This window comes from Plectrocnemia conspersa, unplaced genomic scaffold, assembly GCF_051122295.1.
Source record: "Plectrocnemia conspersa isolate PC_06_02 unplaced genomic scaffold, ASM5112229v1 ptg000010l, whole genome shotgun sequence".
Classification (NCBI taxonomy): Eukaryota; Metazoa; Arthropoda; class Insecta; order Trichoptera; family Polycentropodidae; genus Plectrocnemia; species Plectrocnemia conspersa.
The window spans coordinates 19,942,097-19,966,002 of NW_028277174.1; the positions used below are offsets into that span (position 1 = coordinate 19,942,097).

General features: G+C 31.4%; 2 protein-coding genes across 8 annotated transcripts in view; one reads left to right on the forward strand and one right to left on the reverse strand.

Annotated features, from left to right (window-relative positions):
• LOC148230891 (uncharacterized) overlaps nt 1-23,906 on the forward strand; it is a 155,579-nt gene that overhangs the window by 129,090 nt on the left and 2,583 nt on the right. The window contains exon 1 of one of the 7 annotated variants that reach the window (XM_088193832.1): nt 16,732-16,748. The exons of the other annotated variants lie outside the window; for them this stretch is intronic. The gene's annotated coding sequence lies outside the window, so the exon portion shown is untranslated. Of the gene's footprint in view, nt 1-16,731; nt 16,749-23,906 lie in introns of those variants that run through there. 7 annotated transcript variants of the gene reach the window in all.
• Nucleotides 1-23,906, reverse strand: part of LOC148230892 (uncharacterized) — a 54,275-nt gene that overhangs the window by 19,215 nt on the left and 11,154 nt on the right. The gene's annotated exons all lie outside the window — the stretch shown is intronic.

Genomic DNA, 23,906 nt, shown 5'->3' on the forward strand with positions numbered 1-23,906 from the left:
TGTAATGCAACCGTATCGGATTACAGAGCGCTCAGACCACATGCGCTCAAATCAATAAGTACTGTCGGTATTCCCCAGAACCATAGGTCCTGAATCGCTCACATAGACAGACTGCACTAATGTGCAAACTTTATGTATGCCGTCGAAATCACATCCATAACGATATGTCCGACGGTCGCCTGAAAACGTAATATTTATTCAGTAAACCTTGACGCGAGTGGCTTCTGCTGTGTGTAAACATTTTTGCTTAAAGTTACGTGAAAGCTGGCTACTTGAGAGTCAAAGGAAACTCTGACTGCGCTAACCTGCTGAATGACCCTCTACTCTTTGATCTTCATCAGACTATGCTCATTTCGCGTTTATGACTAGTGCATCGTGTTCACAGATAAAAAATCTCTCATATATACATATACTGAACAAGCATGGTATATATGGAGTTTCTTTCATTCGTTACAGCTCTAATCCGTCTAATTGAGTTTTATACGGTAAAATCCATTCAGATCGTGGATTAAATGACAATTTCACGCCTAATTACTTTTTTTTGATAGATTCTATTTGAGCTGTAAAATAAATTACATTTTATAATTACAGTTAATCTTTCTAGATTTTTTAATTTATCCAGATAGTGTGTGTTTATAAAGCATATTAGTATTCAAACAGTTCATAAATATTTTTAATACTAGTCGATTTTTAATATCTATTAGTTATTTGGCGTTTATTTAGAATATGAATTTTAAAGTGTTATTCTTATTATGAAAAAAAATATTTTATTTAAATATGTGTATATCTATCATACAAAAATATGCGTGTAATATATTCATCTTAATAAACACATAATGTATATAGAAAGTACTTATGAAAGTTCATAGTCATAATTAATTTTGTGTTATAAACGTTCGTATTCATGATAATATTTTCATTTTTTTATACATACTTATGATTTTATGATACATGGTATGTTAATAACAACACTGCTTTTGATACTTTGCCAGTTTTAAATTAAATTTTGGCGAAGGGTGCGTGATAAAATATGGATATTAAATTATGATTATGATATAACTAATGTGATAAAATATAGAGATATTAAAATGACAATAATTGCCCTACTAATTTTTTCATAAAATAAATGAAAAACATATTCCATCGAGGTTTATTTAACGGAATATAAATTTGAAGAATATGCTTTAATTAGTACAAACTACAGCATATTTCAGAACTAAAATTTAGATAGGTTCAACTCATTTATAAAGTTTTACCATGTTTAGACGATACAGGAGCATAGAAAGTTGTCGACTAAAATTAAACGTTTTAACGTCATATTAATAACATCTTTATCAGTATTATCTTCATTAACTATTTTAGTATCCGATTCCTAACTATTAAAATAAGAAAAAAGTCTTTCAAATATTTTTTTGTGAGTTTCGAAAATAGTTCTTATTTACAACATTGGCAAGCATTTGTCAAAAATATATTAAACTAATGAGCTGTTATTTTCCTCAATTTTTCATTACTTCTCGAAACAGTACAAAAGCTGGGAATTCCCAGGAATAAATTTCTGGGTAGTCTAGATACATAATATTTTGTGTATATGAACTTATAGCATATACAAGATTTCTGAGTTGAGAACTTAAAGATTTTCTTCGTTTTAACGTAAATTACGCTATGTGAAAAAAAGCATGTGTTAAAGTTGAGCAATATGTCTGATTCGTTAATTCGGTGTGAAATTTTGAATTAAGCTTTGCAGATTTGCAGGTGCATAAATATCTGTCTGGAAAATGCAGTGCGTTCAGAAACTGCAGTGAGTATTTAAGTTTATCTAAGTCGCAAAGTTTGTTTTTCTGTTTGACTGTCTTACAAAAAATCGCGAATTGAACAAACATATATTACAATACGATCCAAGAACCGTTTTCAATTGAATATATTGAATTCGTCTGTGATAAATTATGCAGCACATAAACGCTCTGACATTATCCCCAGAGCATGGATTGGTCAATATCTTGAGGTCAATCAAATTCACACATTCACCGTATATGTGATTAATGTAGTCGCTGTAGTTGCACTACTTCCTTTTCAATATTATTATATCATGCAATACAGTAAATTATTTTATTATTGATTTTTTATATATTTATTTAGAGTTGTTACAAGATTGAATACGTAACAAAAATGAGCGTTCCTTTTAAGATGGCGTGAAAATCGAGATACGACTATTCACAATTTCTGCGAGAAGTTTCGGCAATAACTTTCGCATCAACCCAATATAGCAGTTTGTCGGAAGCAAAGTAGTATCATTGAGTCATTTCAATTTAAGATTAAAGTTAGTCAATTTACATTTAAGGCTATTGATATGAGTATATATATATTTATAATGTTATTCATAAACTTTATTTCAGGCCATATCAGCCTTATGCGAAATTACGATCCAAACTAGATAAAATCATGTAACATGCATATTCTGGACTAAATATCTACAATTATAATCATTAATATTTTAATGGCGGTATACATGTGCGCTTTAGCGTTAAATGCCCACATTGTGCACTGCGACTCATTTCCGAACGATTATTAGGTCGGCGGATCCGCTCGGTAGGTTCAATTAGGGTCAATTCTGAGCTTTAACACCGCAGTCCAATGTAAATACATACCTACCTAAGCATATGTAATACCAACGCATACGGCTGCGCCATTCTAAAAACTTCCACGAGCATCCTCTGCCACTTTTAGAAATGAAAAAGCGGAACAATCCGTTTCCTGGGCGTTCCTGAGTAATTTTCAAGCGAGTTTTTCACCGCTCCGCATTAAACGGAGCGAAGAGCCACGCGAGACCAGACTACGAGAGTGGTGAAAAAAATTATACAAATTTGGAAAACTTCGCGCCTCCTTGCCATTATACTACGTGACGTCTAGTCTGGTCTGGGTGCTCGTGTCAGGATTAAAAAAACGCCATGAATAATCTCCTTGCGAACGTGTGAAGGTCCGTAATCTGTCTTTCCATTTATGCAAAATTAAACATGTAAGAAACGAACTTTATGTATAATTACGGATGTTTCTGATCTTTTTCATATTATATTAATTTATAAACATATTTTTAGGACCGTCATTTGGATGGTGCATCAAAGTTATTGCATTACGTACCGCAATATACATATTCAGGAGACCTCGTGCTACCCAAACGTAACCTTTGGGTCTTCCGGCTCATCAAAAAATAAAAGAATCCATCATAAATAATAAGAGCTGCAAAAAAATTGCGTCACGCGCAACGCCTGCTGCACGTATTACTAGGGACTACTGACGTCATACTTTCGCCGATATACTTGGAATTGTATAGACACAAGGGTCGAGTGTATAAAATGGTTTGAGCGTATACGTCACGCCCTTGCCGTTATCCTCGCCAAAAGCATGAGGGTCGTTCTTATACAACAAACGCAGAATGTGTTTCTCGCTCTGTGCTAACGTTACGTGCTCTAAATGTACATTTTTTTCATATCAGAGATTCGGGGTTGAGGGCGAAGTTATGTCTTTATCAAACCGGTTAGTAAATAATTAATAATTCTATTAATGGTGTTTGGAATGATCACAAATGTAACCTCCTCAGACCCAGTGCACATTGCAATGTACAATAATTTATTGCTTGTCTTTAAACCCATTTTCGATTTATTTTTACGGGGACCTTTTATACATCACAGTGAACACCATATTATTTCAAAATACAATAAAATATTTTTTATGTATTAAATAAAAAATTAAACAAAAAGAATGGTGAGTCGATCGACTCAACACTAAACGTGTTTTGGAAAAAAAAAACTTTTTTTTTTATTTTAAATTTTTTTAAACGGTATCGTAAGTATATTCAAAAGCATTATTTTGTATCAAAAATTCAGGTCTATATCTTTAAAAAGAACCAAATACGAGCGTTAACTATATGCCAAGTCGCATAAAAGCTCGTTCGAAGGCGCGGTCAATTTACCGTAAGACTCGTTTTTTATTAAAAAAAATAATTAAAAATTGTTTTTTAATGCAAATTAAGCTTCTAAACACTTTTTGCATACGACATTTTTCAGTATGATTTCATTTTGCAAAGTTATGATACTTTTAATTTTTACATTAGCCGCCATTTTGTAAAAATAAATTATATATTTTTTAATACAAAACGTATAGGGGGTGCTTGGTAGTTCTATACGATACTAAAAATTTAATTTTTAATCTTTAAAACTAAGCAGTTAAGAGAGTTAACTCTTCTGAAAGTCTCAAAATGGCTCGTATGAGGGTCCGATCGAACTGATACATTGCTTGTTTTTAAGAAAAAATCTATTTTTTTTATATTTTATTTGAATGTAGTTTAGGCTTTTAAACGTTTCATTTATAGCGGTCTTTTCGTTAAAATTTAAGCCTACTGAGTTATGAGTGTTTAAAATGTTATACTTGTCGCCATTTTGCAAAAAATTGACACATTGGATTTTGCTACCAAACATATATTTTTTTATGCCCTTTAATGGTCCTAATAAAAGAATTTAACCAACATATTTTTTCTACGAATAATAAAAATTCAGGTTTGAGGGGGTTAAAACCGTAGTGACGCAAATGGAAATTTTGTGTCATAATGAATTTACAATGACCTTTTTGGATAGTATTTTTATATTTTCATTGCTTTTAATTGCCCTAGAGATTCGTTTTCTTTTCGTTACTCCAATTATTATCAAGCAATCAACTAGTTATTGATTTTAAAATTATATATTAACGATTTTTTATAAAAAAAATTAATTGCCAATTACCACAATTGTTGATTATGTAACGGAAAAAAAATAATCTACTTTACGTTCGGAAAAATTCATAGCTATTAACAATATGCTTGTGAAAGTTTTTTTAATTTACTTTTAATAATAAACTTTAGTACATTAACAAATTAATAATCTAAATACTATACTTAATTAATTTTATTGTAAACAAAAATTATTTTGTTGTGCCACGTTCTTTTTAAGTCTACGAATATTTTGGGTAATTATTGTATGTACTTGAAGTTCGTAGCCTTATTTGCATCTGAAGAATCCAATCGTCTCTGAAGATTAAATTGATATCTAGATTTAGGAAGTCATAGTTAGACCGTGGTTGACGTGAAGAGCAAATCGGCTGCCTTTTTGGTTATTGATGAAGTGCTGATGGAAACGAATTCCAAACAAAATTAATCTGCCTAAAGGGAGTATTTAAGTTTACATAAGTCGCAAAGTTTGTCTTTCTGGTTGACTGTCTTACAAAAAATCGTGAATTGAACAAACATATGTTACAAAATGTGCTGTTGTTGATTTTTCATTATTTCTCTAGGTATTCGATCTGAATTTTCATATCGAATACTTTAATTTACTCCTACAAATTTAGAGTCGCTGAATATTTCCTCTCAAAAAACAATTAAGTAAATAATAATTTACATACAACTTTTAACACAAACGGAGCCGCGAGAAAAAACTACAATCTGTCCCTTTGAATAATAATGTTTATTATGAAAGTACTACCTAGAATGTGGGTGCTTTTGAAGGCAATGTTCCACTCCTTTTATGTTTTGTATAATATGTATAAAAAAGGGCTAAAAGAACTTATACCTGAAGTAAATTAGTATATAGGTACATCTCAAACAACTGTAGTTTAGTTCAGATACATTATTTGAGGTCAATTTTAATTTTTTTTTATAAATATATTCTTGTTACTAAATTTTTCTAGAGTCGGGCCCCAGGAATTTGTCCCCTCTCGGCAAGCCTGATCATGCATATGTAGTATTAATGTTAATATGCAGTACTTTTATAATGGAATTTTTTGATTCAAAATTATTTTCCACCCTATAATTTTATTTTATCGAAACATTATTATCGCGCTTGACACAATATTAGTATGTTATCAAATTAACGTCGAAACAGTTATGTAGTGTTTACACATTATACTGTAGCATCATAATAATAATGGGGATATTAACATTTTAAATAGCTTAACAATTCATAAAGCATCTGGGAATATATTAATTTATTAATTATTTACACATAACAAATATTTATTATGTATACAAAAAAATATTATTTTCATGGTAATTATATACAGAGAGAATAAACTCAATTTAAGAATCACGGTATAATAATAATAATAATATCACGGCAAAAGTATTAAATTAACTTGCGAAAGTTGAACTCAGACGTACGTACAAATATAATACCGTATATTATCTTTCACATCGTGATGGCCGGAAAGTTTCCGAGAAACAAAACAAACCGAAGGATGTTCGGAGTTCGGGACCTTTCGACTAGAGGTCGCTCGAGGACCCAATTAAAGAGCCCTTGCCAACGTTTTTGGCACGTTATTTAATCGAGTCGGTATCGTAAAATTTGGCCAATCAATCACGTCGGACTTTTGTTCGGTTAGAATTTTAATAAAGGCTCTCTGTGTAGTGTGTACGTGACGGTGGTAGTTCTGACCTCATAAATCATCGAAAAGTTCAGATATTGCCTACCTGATGAAACGTAGACGAAGATGTGCCAATATATTATTACTGGGCTACATTTTTTGCAACATTATCCGCACACTGGCTTCGTCACGATTTAGGCATAGAATATATTTTTATATAATACATAAATCTAATAAAAAAAGTTACTGACACAAATACGTAAAAATATTTTACTTGGACGTGTACATATATTATTTTACACTGTCACTTTTTAGAATTATTAGATGATACAATATATTAGGAATAAATTATATTCTATAGAAATTGTGCATTTCATATTTTTATAATATAAGTACCATTTATCTTGAATTTTAAATAAAATAACAAATAAGTCAGTTACATAATAATAAATTATTCTCTAATACTATTTATAGTTAAAAAAATTGGAATTACATTTATCATTTTTAATGTAAAATTTTAAACAATACTAACGTGAACATATTTTTTGTCACCCCACATCTGCTCTAATAAATCTGTTTATTAAAACAAAATTCGTTTCACCTCCTAACTCGCTGATCTATTGTGTCATTATTATTGCCTTATACGCTACCATATAATTTAGTTACAACTTTGTAATATATGAGTTTCATGTCTTACTTTAAGCATATATTATACTAAATTAAAATAAGTACAAAATAATTTAATATTATAATCCTTGTGTTCAATAAGAAAACACTGCGCTTGCAAGATAACGGGATTAAATATCCTAAGACAAGTAGACGTTAATTATATGCAATAAACCAAAGTTTCTTGGGTTTGCACATAATATTATCTAACTTTGCGTAGTTCAAAAGCTACGTTCTCTAATAATGACAGATCCATAAAAAATAGACGACACAGGAAAGCCACCTTATAAATAGGAAACCACCAGCATTGTTGAAAGGGAAATTCGAGGGTTTGGAATTGCTTTGCCGGTCGGTGGATAGGATAGAAGCGGAAAACTCGGAAAATCCATTCAAGCCAGTCCGGCGTTCAATTTGCGACGTCAATCCATCAGCCGGTTTTGGCTGTCACGAAATATAAGTTCTTCGCATTTATATTGGCTTATTGTATCGGACATGACAACTCAATTAGCTTCTGTGACACAAACGGATTATGCCGTGATCGAAAGAAGCGATATTTTGCGTGAACGCATCAGGTAGTAATACGTATCATAAGTAATAATTTCTGGTTAATGCAATCCTATCTAGTTTCTGCATCTAAACTAATCGAGCAAATTCGTATATTCGTTGCTCGTTCACCCCTCAATTTCTTGCATAGTTGCTCTGGTATTCTCATCGTCTGCGAATCGAATTGAATTGTTCTGCACCATTTAAGCTAACTCTAAATTATCGCTGTCGATTAAGCCAAAAGTCGAATAACCGTATACCATGTACAATAAAAGCACATGTGTATATTGGTGTACCGGAAAAGAATGTCGTTTTTTTTGTTATCGCTTTTAAGTGGTCAGTTGTGCTTCATCAGTTGAACTTTTACAAGGTGTTCTGTGTTGTTTCTCTGACTGCGTATACCTGGAGTGTACTAGGACTTATAAACAAAAAATATTACAACCCTATATGCAATGGAGACCTTTGTACCGAATGAGAAATTTATTCGAAATTTTATGCTTTACCATTTCATGAAGAAAGAAAGTGCAACACGTGTTACAAAAAATATTTGTGATTTACTGGGAGATATTTTGAATGTTCGTAAATGCCAGAGAAGGTTTAAACAACTTAAATCCGGCAATTTTGATCTAAAAAATAACCCTGGAAGTGGTCGACCTGTTAAAGTGGATAGCGATGTTTTAACTGAGCTGATTCAGCAAAATCCATCTTCAACGATTCAAGAACTCGCGGAGCAACTCCGATGTTCATGGTCAAGCGTGCAAGAGCATATAAAAAAAATTAGCAAGACGTGGAAACAAGAAAAATGGATACCTCATGAATTAAGTGAAAAATCTAGGTGAGCGTCTAAACGCGTGCACTGAGTTATTGGAATTAAATACCAAAACTCCATTTCTACAACATCTTGTAACTGGTGACGAAAAATGGGTGTTGTATTCAAACCAAAGACGCAAGAAACAATGGCTTTCAAATGGCCAGGTACCAAAACCTACCCCTAAGCCCGGGCTCACTGCAAAAAAAGTTATTTTGTCTGTTTGGTGGGACTGCAAGGGAATAATTTATTTTGAAACATTAAAACCCGGACAGACAATTAACGCCCAAGTGTATTGTGATCAACTAGAGCGTTTAGACGCAGAAATAAAAAAAAAGAGACCTGCACTGGCTAATCGTGGACAAGTGTTTTTACAGCACGATAATGCACGACCGCATACCTCAAAAATTACGAAAGAAAAAATTAAAGCCCTAGGTTGGACAACTGTACGTCACCCACCATATTCACCGGATCTTGCTCCATCGGATTACCATTTGTTCCGGTCAATGCAACACTTTTTAAACGGAAAAAAATATAAAAATTATGAGGATGTCAAAAAAGGCATATCTGAGTATTTTACATCGAAACCAGCTAAATTTTACGAAAGTGGTATTAAAAAATTGACTGAGAGGTGGAAGGAAGTTATATCAAACGATGGCAATTATATTTTATACTAAGTTTTAGTAATAAATACATTAAATGCACTAAATTGTTTTATTAAAAAAACGACATTCTTTTCCGGTACACCTATTATATATCATGTACGTTATATTGAATGATCCGGAACACACCTAAAACTCACAATGGTAATAATGAAAGTGTAACGTAATAACATATGTAGTTTTATACTGTCATCTAAAATTTATCATATTGTATTATGTTGAAATATTTAAAAAATATATATAATTGGCTTTGAAATATTTTTCAGAATTTTTAACAAAAATATTATTTGTATCAGTTATGATGCTATTAATATTTAAAAACGGGTTAATGTGCTATTTTATATATTTTTATATTTAATACTTTTTATACAATTATATAGTTTTTTACCATAAATACTACAGTTAATTAAATGAACCATAATGTAATATTTTATTTGCAATGGTAGAGTAAGGCATTTAATGTTTTTTATCTAATTAAAAGAATATATGTATTTTATTAGAAATATATTTCTAGTGAAATAATATTTAAATAACTTATGGCATAAATAGGTGCTCCTTCACATATTAGAAAAATTTAAAATGGCGCACAAAAAAAGTTATAGGAACGGTTCAGATGGCCACTCCGGCGATTGGTAACCAAAGATTCAAAGAACAATAGTAATGTGCGCAGGGTAGTATTTATTTCCTACCTCGCGTCCTTTTAGAGTAGTATTTTCGGCGGTATCTCTTTTTTCGTTTGTTCGAATGACCGCAAAAATATAACAAATTGTGAAAACGGTTGAAACCTTCTATAGTTTTTTATCTTTGAGAGAATAAGTAATATTTTGGATGCTTTCTAAAAGTATATTTTGCCAGTAAAACATCAATTTAGTTACCATGGTAGTGAGATATTAAATTCTAAATAAGATATAATTTATTTTTAAGTGAATCATAAATATTTTCGCTGCTTCCTAAAAAATATATTTTTATTCTGTATATTTTTTACTATTAGTTTTAAAATGCTAATCTTCTTGTTTGATTAATATGTTTTTTAGTCTAGTGAGCTCATAAGTGATCGTCAAAGAAAGAATATTAGACTAAAAAAGCAATTTCGACAAAAAAGCAATTTTTAATTTTAAACGTTTGTAAAAAGTTTTATGAAAATTTTTACTATATTTTTCTCCCGTTATAATTACAATCATTTCTGCGTGATTATTACACTTAATCAAATGTATGAAAAAATTAAAGTTTTCTGTAATTGACTTTATGCGAATTTGCACAAATTATATTAAATACTAATATGTTTTTCTATAGATTATAGATTACATTATTTAACAGGCAAAAAACAATAGCGTAATTATTAATCTTGCCAATTTAGTTTCTCCATAGATGGCTCTATATACCTAGACAGTCTTGCATAAATGGGAGTTTTTGTGAAGGCCGTGGCAATACGGTCGCGACTCCTCCGAGCTTCGTACGGCGTCCGTGGCATACAAAGGGTTAAATCCCAGTTGATTTGTTTGTAACGTAATGGTTATTAAAAAAGTTTTTAGTGCTACCATAACATAATATATTCTTTTTAATTAATTATTATTAGAACTTGATTAGATATTTTAGAATACTAAATATTTTTTTACAAAACTACTTTCGTTAGATCATTCAAAGGCATGTTTTTTTATAGAATTAGAGCAATTAAAATGGCACAGTAGTTGCAGAATATAAGTAGCATGTAAATGTATATTTGGCTCATTGTATCGATTGGGAGTAGTAATACCCGATTTGTATATGAAAGCCGGCGCAGGATTAAAATCAAATACCTAAAAAGAATAATGTTTATTTTGGTATATCGATAATATTTGCTTAAACTTAATTTTATTTTATAATAGTAAAAGCTTTAACTTTATTTAAAATCATAGTATGATTTATTAATTCGTTGAAAATCATGTCTATGATAGTGAATATTATTATGGAATTAAAATGGTAGACGAATTGTGCTTTAGCTTCCTATACGGTCTACCAGCACTTAGAAATTTCGAGCAATTGATTAATGAAGCCACTACAACTAACTGCGATGGGATTAACGGCTTCCAGAGAGAGTCCCCTAACGAAAGCTCGAGAAGAAAATCGCGGGTAACAAGCTCGTAATTGAGTCGAACCTCACGGAAACGGGGCAGAGGCCTAACGAAATTAATAAAAGTGAAGGCGCCTAATGGCCCCCTAGGTCTTAGTGCATAATGTTGAACCAAGAAGAAAAACACAAGGAAAAGGTTCAGCCGGGATTTACAGCCGGTTAAGAATCTGGGATGAATATTAATTCTATTTTAATTGCAGACCCAGAATTATTAAACGGCGCCAATTATACGAATACCGCTCGGAAAACTTTTGTATATAATCAAATTTTACATGTATAACCGTCGCAGTCACTGTATTGCCGGACGTGTACGGGTTGCTTATCGAAAAGCAGGAAAGTGGAAAATTAACGAAGCGTTAAGTGCATAATTTGAACGGTGGACGCTAAGCATTTTCGATTATGCAGATTGTATATTTAATGCCTTTTTATAAGAGTATCGTGTAATGAAGTTAAAATAAGTAAATAATCAGTCAACAGCGTTTATCGAGGTATAATATTATATTTTAATAAAGTATGTCTTGCTCATTATACTAATGCACTTGCGTTTTCTCAGCAATATAAATCTAATTGCGTTTCTCTATGATATTTTACATAATAAATCATTTGATTGCACGCGATTTTAGATTTAGGTCATATTAAACGTCACATAATCATAGGATGGTTTTTTTACAGAAATAATTAAACCGACTGTAACATAGCTCGTTATAAATATAATGGTTTTTACCAAAACCGGCCGAATAATTGCTTAAATACAAACGTTACAATTTTCGTACGAAAAGTCCAAAGAAAAATCTGACAATGACAAATGTCATTTTTTTATTATTTTCCAATAAGACACTAAACCATACTATCTGTCAAATTTTTGATCAGCTAATACGAAGATTTTTTTTCTAGTCTCTTCTCGCGCCATGTGAGTAAAATATTTCAAAAAGACTTATTATTATTTGAAATAACACTCCACAAATATAATTACGATCACTGCCATTAAATTTTGGTGAATCAATAATATGGTTTTCGTCCCATAAGATCCACAGTCATTCACATTATATCCTTCTTGAAGATGGTGATTAAATTCAGATACGGGAACTCAATAGATACTATCTTTATGTAGTTTAAAAAATCCTTTAACAAAAGGTTTATCGCTGCATTTCGCTATGAAACTTTCGAATCTTGAATTTTCTAAATATTTGCGCCAATTTAGAATTTATTTCACCCTTTATGGAGATCCGCAGGGTTTCATACTAGGACCAATGTTGTTTCTACTATAAATAGACGACATAAATATGCTCTTAAATAATTTGAAAGTGTTCAAAATTGTACGAACGATTTCTAACTTGATCTAGATTTTTTGTAGAAACGAACATTACAAAGTGCCATTTTGTGTCGCTTTTCAGATATTTAATGTTAGATGAAAATTAACTGTATTACAATATTTCCACTAGAGACCTCAAAATTTCGTTTAAGGCAAAGTTAAAATTCTCTCTACATTTTAATATCTGTGTCTTCTAAGATACTCGGCTTTATTATATGCAAGGCGATTCACTTTGATTACCTATCAGTAATTCTTTTTTTCGTAGCAATCTTGAATCAGAATCCTTAATTTGGACCCTTTGCAAAACCAAATTTTTTCATGATTGAAGAAATCCAGAAAATATTTCTGAGGTTACTATTGTTTATCAAACCCAACACTTTGACAACAATGATTTGCTGTTCTCGTAGTAAATTGTATATTGCCAAACATTTCTACCAATTACTGAATGGAGCTGTGGACAATTCTTCTATTCTCGAGAATTTCCAACTTTTGGTTTAAGAAATGTAGCTATTATATTTTTATTTTTTGTTTTGAAAAGATAAGTAATTTGTTATGCATAATCCTTTGATTTTGTTACAATTCATACAAATTAATAACTAATGCATAAACACTATAAAAATGTGATTAAATGTTGGGTGAGTCCGTAACGTCTCAGACTAGTAACTCTGAGGTTGCGGGTTCGAGCCCCAGCAGCGGCAAATTTTTATTTACAAAAAAATGTGCAATTATAAAAAAACCGGCCCAGCTGCAGTGACATATTTTTGCTTATAAATTATATTACATAATAATTTATAATTAATAATATAGATGTTACATATTCCTAGACTTTCAGTCTCGTAGTTAATACTTATTTTCAGGTATTCATTATATCTGATTGACTTACTCAGATGGTACAAATTTCCCCTATTATAGCGTATTGGGCTTACGCCTGTCAGGCTAATTATTAATAATAAAAATAAGACTGAGAAAGTTTTAGTAACACTAATAAAAATTCAAAGCTAATTTTGAGTCGTACTGAGGGCACTTAAAAATAATTTCATACCTAATGTGGGATTCAACCACTGCTAAGTAAGTACATATCATGAGCACAGAACGTACGTTTGAATTGAAAATTAATGAAACCGTATTCTACCTTTAATATATATGCAACATAAATATGAATGTTAAAAGTATGTTAAAATACCAATACAAATAATAGCAAATGTTTATATGGACCCCTCTCGTACATTTGATGGTTTAATACGAAAATTTACGACTTATGTAATTTTACGAGTCTCTTTATAATTTTTCAATTTACCCAAGCAAAGTGTTTTTTGCACAGAGGCTATTATTAAGAATTAAATTCTGAAGAACCCAGAATAAGCCCGTCATAACCGTCGGTTTTATTATTTAATTAAACAATATTAAACTCGCTGTCCTACTAATAAACTACAACTTACTATGTACATACATATTATATATGATGTAAACTTCAGATTTCTAGTTAGGTCCAATGAATTTCAATTGCGTTTGTGCACTGTATACATTCACAGGTAGAGGAGTCACGTAACAAATTGGGTTAAATAATACTATTCCGAGCTATTGTCGCTTGAAACTATTGTAATGAAAGCTGTCAAGTATTAATGTATTGTATTTAATCACAAATTAAAAGTAAAATTGGGATAAAAATATATACATGAAAAGCTAGGCAATTAAGATCATATCTAAACAAGACTTTTAATTAGGAAGCGTGTTTATTTTATATTGTACAAATTTTACTTGAATTTCATTAAGCTGAAACAGTAGAACCCTTTTCGTTTATATACATTTTATAACGTAAATACGACGTAAAAATAAAACAATTTGATTTATTTACATATTAGCCTTTATGTGTTGCTTGAAATTAAACGTAATATTTGTGGTGTTGTTAAATATTTGATAGCATGCTTATTTATGCTCAAGATTTCAAGAAATATTTGTATATGTTCGTGTTGCATTATACAAAATTATATATACACTAGAAATTTATGTAGATATTTAATAAATAATGCACCAGAACATAAACCTATAATTTGCATTATGAAAATCGTGCTCTATAAATGTAAACTAAATGTTTTTAATATCAATACAGGGCAAGTTTACTATAATAAAATACATACAAATAATCTTATATAGTTCCAAGCTTAAATAAATTTATTTAAGCTTAAATATTAAATAAATTTATTAAGTTTAAATAAAGTCATTGTAATAATGAATTTTAATTTTTTTTTTTTTATATATTAGCACGATACGTATGTTTTTACTTTTATCGTGTCCATGAGATCAGATTTAGTAATTATTATACAATTATAATTCTGATGGATCATTACCATTTAAGTTTTCATAGATTTTCTTTATCTTACGGTTCAATATTGTGATGAATAATCATCGTGCATACACATATTGATTGTAAGCGATAATAATAATTTAAAATTAATTAAATTCCTGTCAATGATTTACATCGTGCTTTTAGTCTGTTGTAGAGATTTTTTAATCGAAAATTCGATTACTTTAATTATTCGGATGATTTTAAACTATATAAATATTCAAATAATTGATCGAATATTCGTAAAATATCCGGTCATACCACAAATTGGGAACCTACTATGACCGAAATTCGCAGAATTCGTTCGTTGAACGAAAAAAATGCTGAAAATGCCCATTCTTCATTATTGTTATACGCTTATCTCAAAAACAGGTGTGCGTGGCAAATTTTTGTAAAGTTTGTGTTACGTTTCAATATTTGTTGTTTCAATACGTAAATTTAATAATTGGATTATTCGGTTGATTTAATTTGCAAATTCACGCAAAATAAACGCCGATCAGATCTTTATGTAGATCAAATTTGTTCCAAACATTATTAGCTATTGTATGTATAATGAATTCTACAAAATGATTAATTTGCCTGAATTAATTCAAACGCAGCTGATCTTAATTTTGATGGTTTAAAAAGACTGTAATGACGTCTCTGATCAAAAATTATGTAATAATAAATGAAGCATTATTCTTTTTGACGCCCTCCCTGATCAGTAATTCGCACAACATTGTGTTACACATATTTTATAAAATACAAAAAAATTACCATCAATTATTTTTAATTAAATATTATTTTATAGGCAATTTATTCTTTTTTGCATTAATTGCTTAGATTAATTAATAATAGTAAAAACTGATAGTTGCCAGATAGATAGTATAAACAAAAATAATTAACTTAGCCGACACAGAAAAATAAAATATGTTGTTGGGAGTATTGAGGCGTAACACATTCTTAGAATAATCAGATGTGTTATTAATTTTATTATATCAATTTGATATTTTATTGTGAAGATCTTGTAGATATAATTTTAATTAAATCAGTAATATGAATATTGATTATTGAAAGGCAGTGTAATTATGCATTGTACCGTTCACCAATATGTATAATATAAATCGTCTTGAATAGAACCTTACTGATATACATCACAATTTCTTGGAAAATCACAACGAATTATTTCGCAAAATTTCATTTTAAAATTTGAGTCGAAGTGGAAACGTTTTGTATAATAATATATACAATCTAAAATGTATGTAGCTGAAACTACGATAACATTTTCCAGCAGGTGCTTCGTGGAAAAAAAAAACAATTAAAGCCATAACCGACATAAATTTTCAGTTTTAATTTGCATAAACGGCCGTCGGGTGCATTCTGACTACCCCGAGGGGCGCTAAATGAAAAAAATAACAAAACCCAACGACCACCCCATACATCCTGACTAATTGCGTCCGTGTATCCTGGCTCTAGGCGCATATTTGCACGATAGCCTAGAGCCGATGACGGTCATTATAAAGTGATTTGGTTGCAAGCAGCTCGCAAACTATGTAGCCATTAAACCCCGGTCGCCATTCCCACGGCGTTAGACACTATAAATGGCCGTGTTTACATGCTTAGGTTTGAAACTGGTCGTAACCGGCTGAAGCCTAGCCACCCACATCCCTTAACCCAACCCCCGAAACTGTAGCGACACATTTGCATATTGTGCAAAAGGGCGGAGTTCTCTCTATTAGCGCCGGCGCTCTCTCTGTATTGTATTTTTTTTTGCATGCAGTCATTTTGTTTTTAGAGTGTTTTTTATCCAGGTGGTGTCATTCCGGGTAGAGGTAGTAAAAATACGATAAAATAAATACTCTGGTGTGTCGACGCTGATCGTAAATGTGAGTTTTTATTTATTGTTTGGATTTGGATACGTGCAGGGGCTTTGTTCAAAGGTATAATAAAATATCATGTTTTGTTTTATTCTCTTCTGTGTGTAACAAATCACATCTCGTAGAAAAATCTAAGAAAGATATACTACTTAAATTAAAAATGCTTTATAATATATTAACTACATACTTTGAAATTTACTTGATAAATGTTATTTTTCTCCCACCATTCTAATACTAAAAAATGTACAAATTCACTGTCTGATTATTAATAAATAAATTAATAAATTGATGAAAACTGTTAATTAATTAATCTACAAGATATTATAATTTAATTAACCTATAAATGTGATAATTATGGAACTATCCAATTTACACTTAATCGATATAACAAATGTTAATGAAAATATATTCAAACTCTTAAAAACACGATTTTGGTTCGAAAGTAATTGTATTAGTATTGTATTATAAGTACACCAGAATAAAACTATGTTTATTATTAGTTTTGAATGCAAGTGTATGTGTCTAATATTAGATATATTAATACTGAATTTATAAAATACAGTAACGCCTCATAATCGATTTGGTGAATTCAAGTATTTTCACAGAAATATTTTCTATCAGCTCATAAATATTTATGACGGCACAAATGTTTTTGGTTGCTGTGGTTGCCAATCTTTTTTTGTGAAAAGTGCGCAAAAACACCCTACTCTGAATGAAATCTTCCGTTGAAACTTGCAGTGTTTTTTTTTATTGTTATGTTCGTAACCCACTCTCCAGATGTTAATTCAAACACTACCAAAATAAAAACGTGCGACCCCCAAGAACAAATAAGTCACAACTGACCGTCAAAGTTATTCCTTTCTTTTGGGTACCCCTAATATGTAATTATCATTGTTTACACGTATATCGCATTAATCGTGTCAATTAAATGAATAAACTAATCAGTCGCTATAATTACAGGATCAGACAGTCGTATTATTCACGAAGCATCCTCACTCTCCTCACTGTTCCATAACACGGCGATACAATTCTTTATCAAAAAATAAATCATTGATTAAAAACATATCGTAACATTCTCAATAAGTCAGCTTATCACAAAAACAACACACGCATTAAAAATTGTGTATATTTATTACATTACAATAATGCAAAAATTGCCTAAAATCATAATCCTAAATGTATGTTTTTCTGTATTATAAAAATATAATGCTGGTGTTAGAAACAACATATTTGCAAAAATGTATCAATAATAAATTTGCATTAATTATATAAAAATATTAAAATGTAAAATAGAAAATGGTTTTTATGTTTTTAATAGTAAAGTGACTTATTTTTTTCATATTTAATATTTAAATCTGTAAAATTTAAATTGACATGCATAAATATGTATATACTACATATGTATATGTTTGTGTCAGTATATGACACTTTTCAAAATTCAATAGTAGAAGACAATTCAATAACGCTACTACCCTCGCATCGTAAAGTAAGTCACTGTGTGTCGCATCGCGTGCACCGACTTTACGATATATCGTGTTGCACGTGAAACGAGTTTGTAAATGTCATTGCAGCGAAGGGTGGTGGGTGGATGGTGAAATAAGGGTAGCGGAAGGGACGGGAAGACAGAGGGAAACGGCCAGATAAGGTCGTCGACGAAGTTTATAGCCACGCGACTTTACGTCATAAAAACACCAACTGATTTCTATGCGATGCCTTTCCGAACCCCACCCGACCCCTATTGGCGTTAAAGGGAAGAATTGCCGTGAAGAGGATAAGCGAACGTCTGAAAACTGACGGCTAACAAGTAGGTCAGGCTTTGCAAGTTGCGACCGCATAATACTGCCAGCTGACTAAGTTGGATTTTATGCATGTACGTCTGACTTGGCATTAAAACTTTTCTGAGGTTTGGCAGGAACGAGCTTAAATCTCAGTGGTTCGATATGCAGCTAATTCACAATGCATATGAACTACTTTAGACTGCTTTATCAGGTCAATCCATAAATACGTGTTCATTTGCATCTTGAGTATGTTTTTAACAACACATTTCATATAATAATTGCATTTTCTTGCCAAAAAGTCTATCCAACTATTATTTTACAGCAAATTATTGCTGTAAAATAATAGCCTTCTTTCAAACGTCTTTTATATAATATTATGTTGATAGTTATAATTAATTCGCAATATAATATCTACAAAAAAAATTCAAAAGCTAGCATTACTAACGCCAATCAATCTGAAAGTAGATTAAAACATTACCACAGCACAAACTAATTTTTTGAGAAAGTTGGCTTTATCAAAACTCTGTAGTAGAAAGTCGTTGGTTGTTAAAGCATTTAAGATGCATATAATTAAGGCAATAATCCTAACTAGCACGCGTAAAATATATAATGTGTTTATAACCAGAATCTCATTGATTTAAAGCGATTTAATTTTTCGCTTTAAATGGCTTCAATTTCCAATTGCCGTGTCTTTCAAACACTTGGAAAATGAGTTTATTCGTTAAAATGGGACACCACCGTGGGAAACTTTTAACAGCTCAAATCGCAAAGTACACGCAATAAATTAAAATATCTGTCGCCTTGAGAAAAATAATGCGTGCATTCGGGTTTGCCCTCGAAAAGGTCGTTCCAAATCTGATCTAGCGCCCAATTGCAAATTATTTCCAAAAAACTTGCCACCCTTTTTAATTGGTCATTTTACCGAAAAAGTGTCGAACAACAAAATCTACTAAGGAGGGGCCTCTACCTATGGATACTGGAACATAGGCAACAAGATACTGTCCCTCAGACGTTTCGTCAGAGGACAACTGCTCTGAGATTTTCTCAGAGACTTCTACTTACATTCACATTTTAACATATACTTTGAAGTTCAAGATACTTGAACCGTAAGTGCTCTCCAACTTAGACTGCAACCAAGAGGAGGCCGACTCAACTTTAGACCAGCGAAGATCGCAGAAGCCACCGCTTCTCTCTTCGCATCCACTGGTCCAGATTGAATTTTTTTTCTAAGTTTTGATCCCGACTCTCAATAAGTTTGGGGACCTCTAGCTTAGTAGCATAAGTCGGTAATTAATTCCTTAAAAACCCGGGTTCAAATCCCATATAAACTCTAGTTTATCTATCATGTCTAGGAGATCCGAATTATTGATTATTATATAATTTTAATTCTTAATAGATTTTCGTAGATTATCCTTATCTCACGATTGAATATGAATTAATAAAATAAAATCAAGCTTGTTCGTGCATAATGACATAATAATAAATTATAATTAATAAAATATATGTCATCTATTTATAGACTTTGATTTCAGTTTAGTGTCTCACCGCTTTCTTAGTAGTTGTTGCTTGTCTATTTGCATAATACATTGGGCAAGCCCCTGGCATAATGTAACTGATTTTTTGTAATAAAATAAATGAATTTATCTCAGTTAAGTAACGCACTAGTTAAAAAATCATATGATTTGAATTCAAATAACTAAAAACAAACTGGACGATATCGATAAAGAATCAGGGATCAACTATAGTACGGTTAAGTTAAAACATGGCATTAACATGTATCACAGGTGGGAAGAGAGAACTATAATCGTTTATTATCAGCTTTGACCTGACCTTTTTTGGCACAGCTTGATCTTCTATCCGATCTTTTATCTACGCAGTTCAAATGTTCCGATTGGTTTGACTTTCGGTAGAACATGCGAACACGTCGCATCTCATAAAGTATTCAAACACAGTCACCAATTGGCACATCCCTTAGTTCATCTTGATTAGGCGACTATTTGTTGTGTCGTGTCGAAACCGACTTCGATTGATTTTCGTGTAGTTCAAACTAGCAAGGCGTTAAACCTAAATCTGAGGTGTTACATAATAATTTCGCGAACGATTCCGCGTATTGTGTCAACATCCATATCGAATATATGTATATAATCAATACGAAAAATTTGTAGAATATTAGCGACGCAATTCCGAACCCTTTGTCGTATCGTGACGCAAATACGAAGATATTCAAAGAGGCGTGGTTATCGACTCTGCTAATCATTACGATAATTCACACACAAATAAATTTAAACTAAAACTGTTTCATTAGCAATATATAAAAATATAAAAGCTCAGCTTCTAGCTATTTTGTTTTCGCAAATCCGCCTAAAGAAGATCGATTCGTAAAGATACAAGCTCGGACGCGGATTAATCGCGAGTTCAGTGAACGTCGAAAGGCACACTATTTAGAAGAATTGAACATGTAGACTTCATTAAAATAAATGAAATAGAATTTTTCGCTTAAACTATCTATCGCTTAGATACTAATAGACGTAGAGTCATAATCTTATTTCAAAGCACGTTTTTTACGGCCGAGTAATCAGTTTTAAGGCAATTACGCGAAAACGCATAAAATTTTTATCATGGCTCGTTTTTGCCCAATAATGTCTCCCTAATCTCTCACGAACCCACGAACATTCTCAGATGAAGCGTCAGTTTCTCTTTATTAGGTACGAGGGATATTCGGAAAGTAAAAATTTAAAAAAAAAACATTTTAATTAGCTGCTTGCAAATCTTTCAGAAACGCAAAAAAAAAACATTTTTTTCTTTAATTTTTGAAACAATTCTTCAATGAATTGTTTCTTTATTTAATCGTAACTTCTTGTTACTTCAAATTCACGATACAATTTTACCATATGTGGTATAATAATTAATTACGTCACTGTCGTAAACAGAAACAAATTGGTTAGAAATTTCAATAGCAATTTCTTCACGCCAATGTAATAAACAGATCACTTAACATAATTATCTATTAACATGGATATTTTAAACACCACGTTACTACAAGTGAAATCTAGTAAATTCTGCCATAGGTAATCCGAGTTAAAAAATCGCTTCTATTTTCGAAATATCCCTCGTATTTATTATTTTACTTCAGTATCGTCATTAACGACACTTATTAATTTCGAGTCGATTAACGATCATACCTCAAACTATTCTGGGAAATTCAAATATAAATACCATGACATAAACTTTATTATGAAACTAATATTAATTGACAATTAAGAGTAGTTTATATTACATGATGTTGCACATAAAAAATGTATTATTTAATACAATAATTATTTGTTTTATTTTCTTTAATCAATAATAATATTTAAACCGCGTTTTCAGAATCCATTTTATGCTATCTAGCGTAGTTTCAGATTATACGCTATGCAATCATAATCACTTGTATTATACATAACCTTTAATATCATATTATTATCGTATTATTTTATATAAACCCATTGTATAAACATTTGTTAAAGAAGAAGAAAGTAATATATTTATTGTAATAAAGATCACAAAGGAAAATACTTCACAGCCACTTCGTGGACTACGCCAAAGGCGGAAAAACTCTCTTAGCATTATTCTCGGATATTGATGCTCTAACTAAGATGTTCTTCAAAGAGTGAATATCGCTAGATACCGCATTATTTTTCAATATTCATTTTTGAGTGTCACATTTTTTAATTTATTTGTTTTTGAGTGTCACAACATCTTCTAGTTACATATATTTATTATTAGCCCAATGCGTTACAACGGGGTAAACTCAATTAACAACTATAATGCAAAACCAGACTGAAATAAAATCAGTATATATTTTATTAGTTATAAATTATTATTAAAACTTGCGATCAATAGGTGTCACAATCCACCAATCCAAGAGTATGGGTAATTGCGATCCTTACTCGATCAACTTTTTGCGTCAAGTTTTTGCGCAGACTGATGCTATTTCCGACCTTTTTCTTATGTTACATTGAGTGACAGCCTCAGACGGATTATCATTGCGAAGCTACTGATTATCTCTAACGTCTCGCTGACTTTAAAGTTGCGAGATATTTAGTGCGTAGAGTCACGATTGCGTCTCTTACTGTTAGCCGTCGCGATCAGGACATCAACGCTTGAGTTCAGCCATCAAATCTCAACCGTTTACTTGTTTTATTGTACGGACAGGACATTATTGTATCATATGGTTGATGTTGCTTCTGCTCATGGTGTTTTCTTATGAAATAATTTATGTATTCATCAAGTCTTGAGTGCATTGCTATCTCTATTTTCCATTAATGACATTAAGACGAGAATAAATCACTCAATTTTTTTATTATATGCAGATGATTTGAAAATGTTCAAGAGAGTGTAGTCGATTTCCCTGGATCTGCAAAAGAATTTCAGTTCTTTATGGAAGTGGACTTATAATCACTGATTGCCTTTCAGTGTCATGAAATTTTACAGTTTCATTCTTAAATAGTAGTACTGGAAATTCACTTTACTTGCACCTTAGTGTGAAGTTAGAAAGTACTGTAAGACACAGTATATTGAAAAAAATTCTCGGTTTCATCTTGAGAATTGCACGCTATGATGATCCTCTAGCCTGCAGCATACTATAAGCTGACTCCATTATATGCGTTCCCAACGTAATAAGACCACGCTATAAATTTCGGCTCGAAAAAGTACAGCATAAATTCCTTCGGTATTTATATTTGACGGAATTACTGTTTTCCAGTACTTTTAGAAGCACTGTGGTATATTCATAATACGCAGAAGTATATGTAATTTAAAACTTTTGTAATTTGCTCAGCTGTATAGTTGACAATCCTTAGTTATAAATGTGAGCTCCGGAGGGCGTCCTCTGTTCTTGCCTGTAATGGCTAGTATTGGAGCACTTGCCAACTCTTCTCTGGTAATGGCAGACCAACTGCTCAATACGGTGCATCGATATGTTAATATTTTCTCGTGCACATACGGAGAGGTAGTTTAGTTCGTATGGGATAATGAACTTGCCAGGCCAAAAATTGTTTTAATTTTAATAAATAAAAAAAGCGAAAAACTGAATCGAAAATTCAGGGTCTTAGGCCACACTTTCACTTACAGCAGCAATATTCTCGACTAAAATGCTACACAGGCCTTATCCTATCTCGAACACTTCCAGTATTTTTAATATGTTGTTACTACGTTGCAAATTCTTCGCTTAGGACAATAAAATTAACCATTATCTTCCCGTAAATTGATACAGAATTGTTATTTATGTAGAACAATTGAACATATTTAACGCGTTGAGCGGTGGTTAAGTGATCTATTTCGTAAATGTGTTGTTGCAAACTAACATTTGACACTTTGAATACGCGTGATTATTGACAGCTGTCCGATTTGCAGTGCTGCTAGCATAGGAAACTCGAATTGAATCGCAATGTATAAAGGCCAT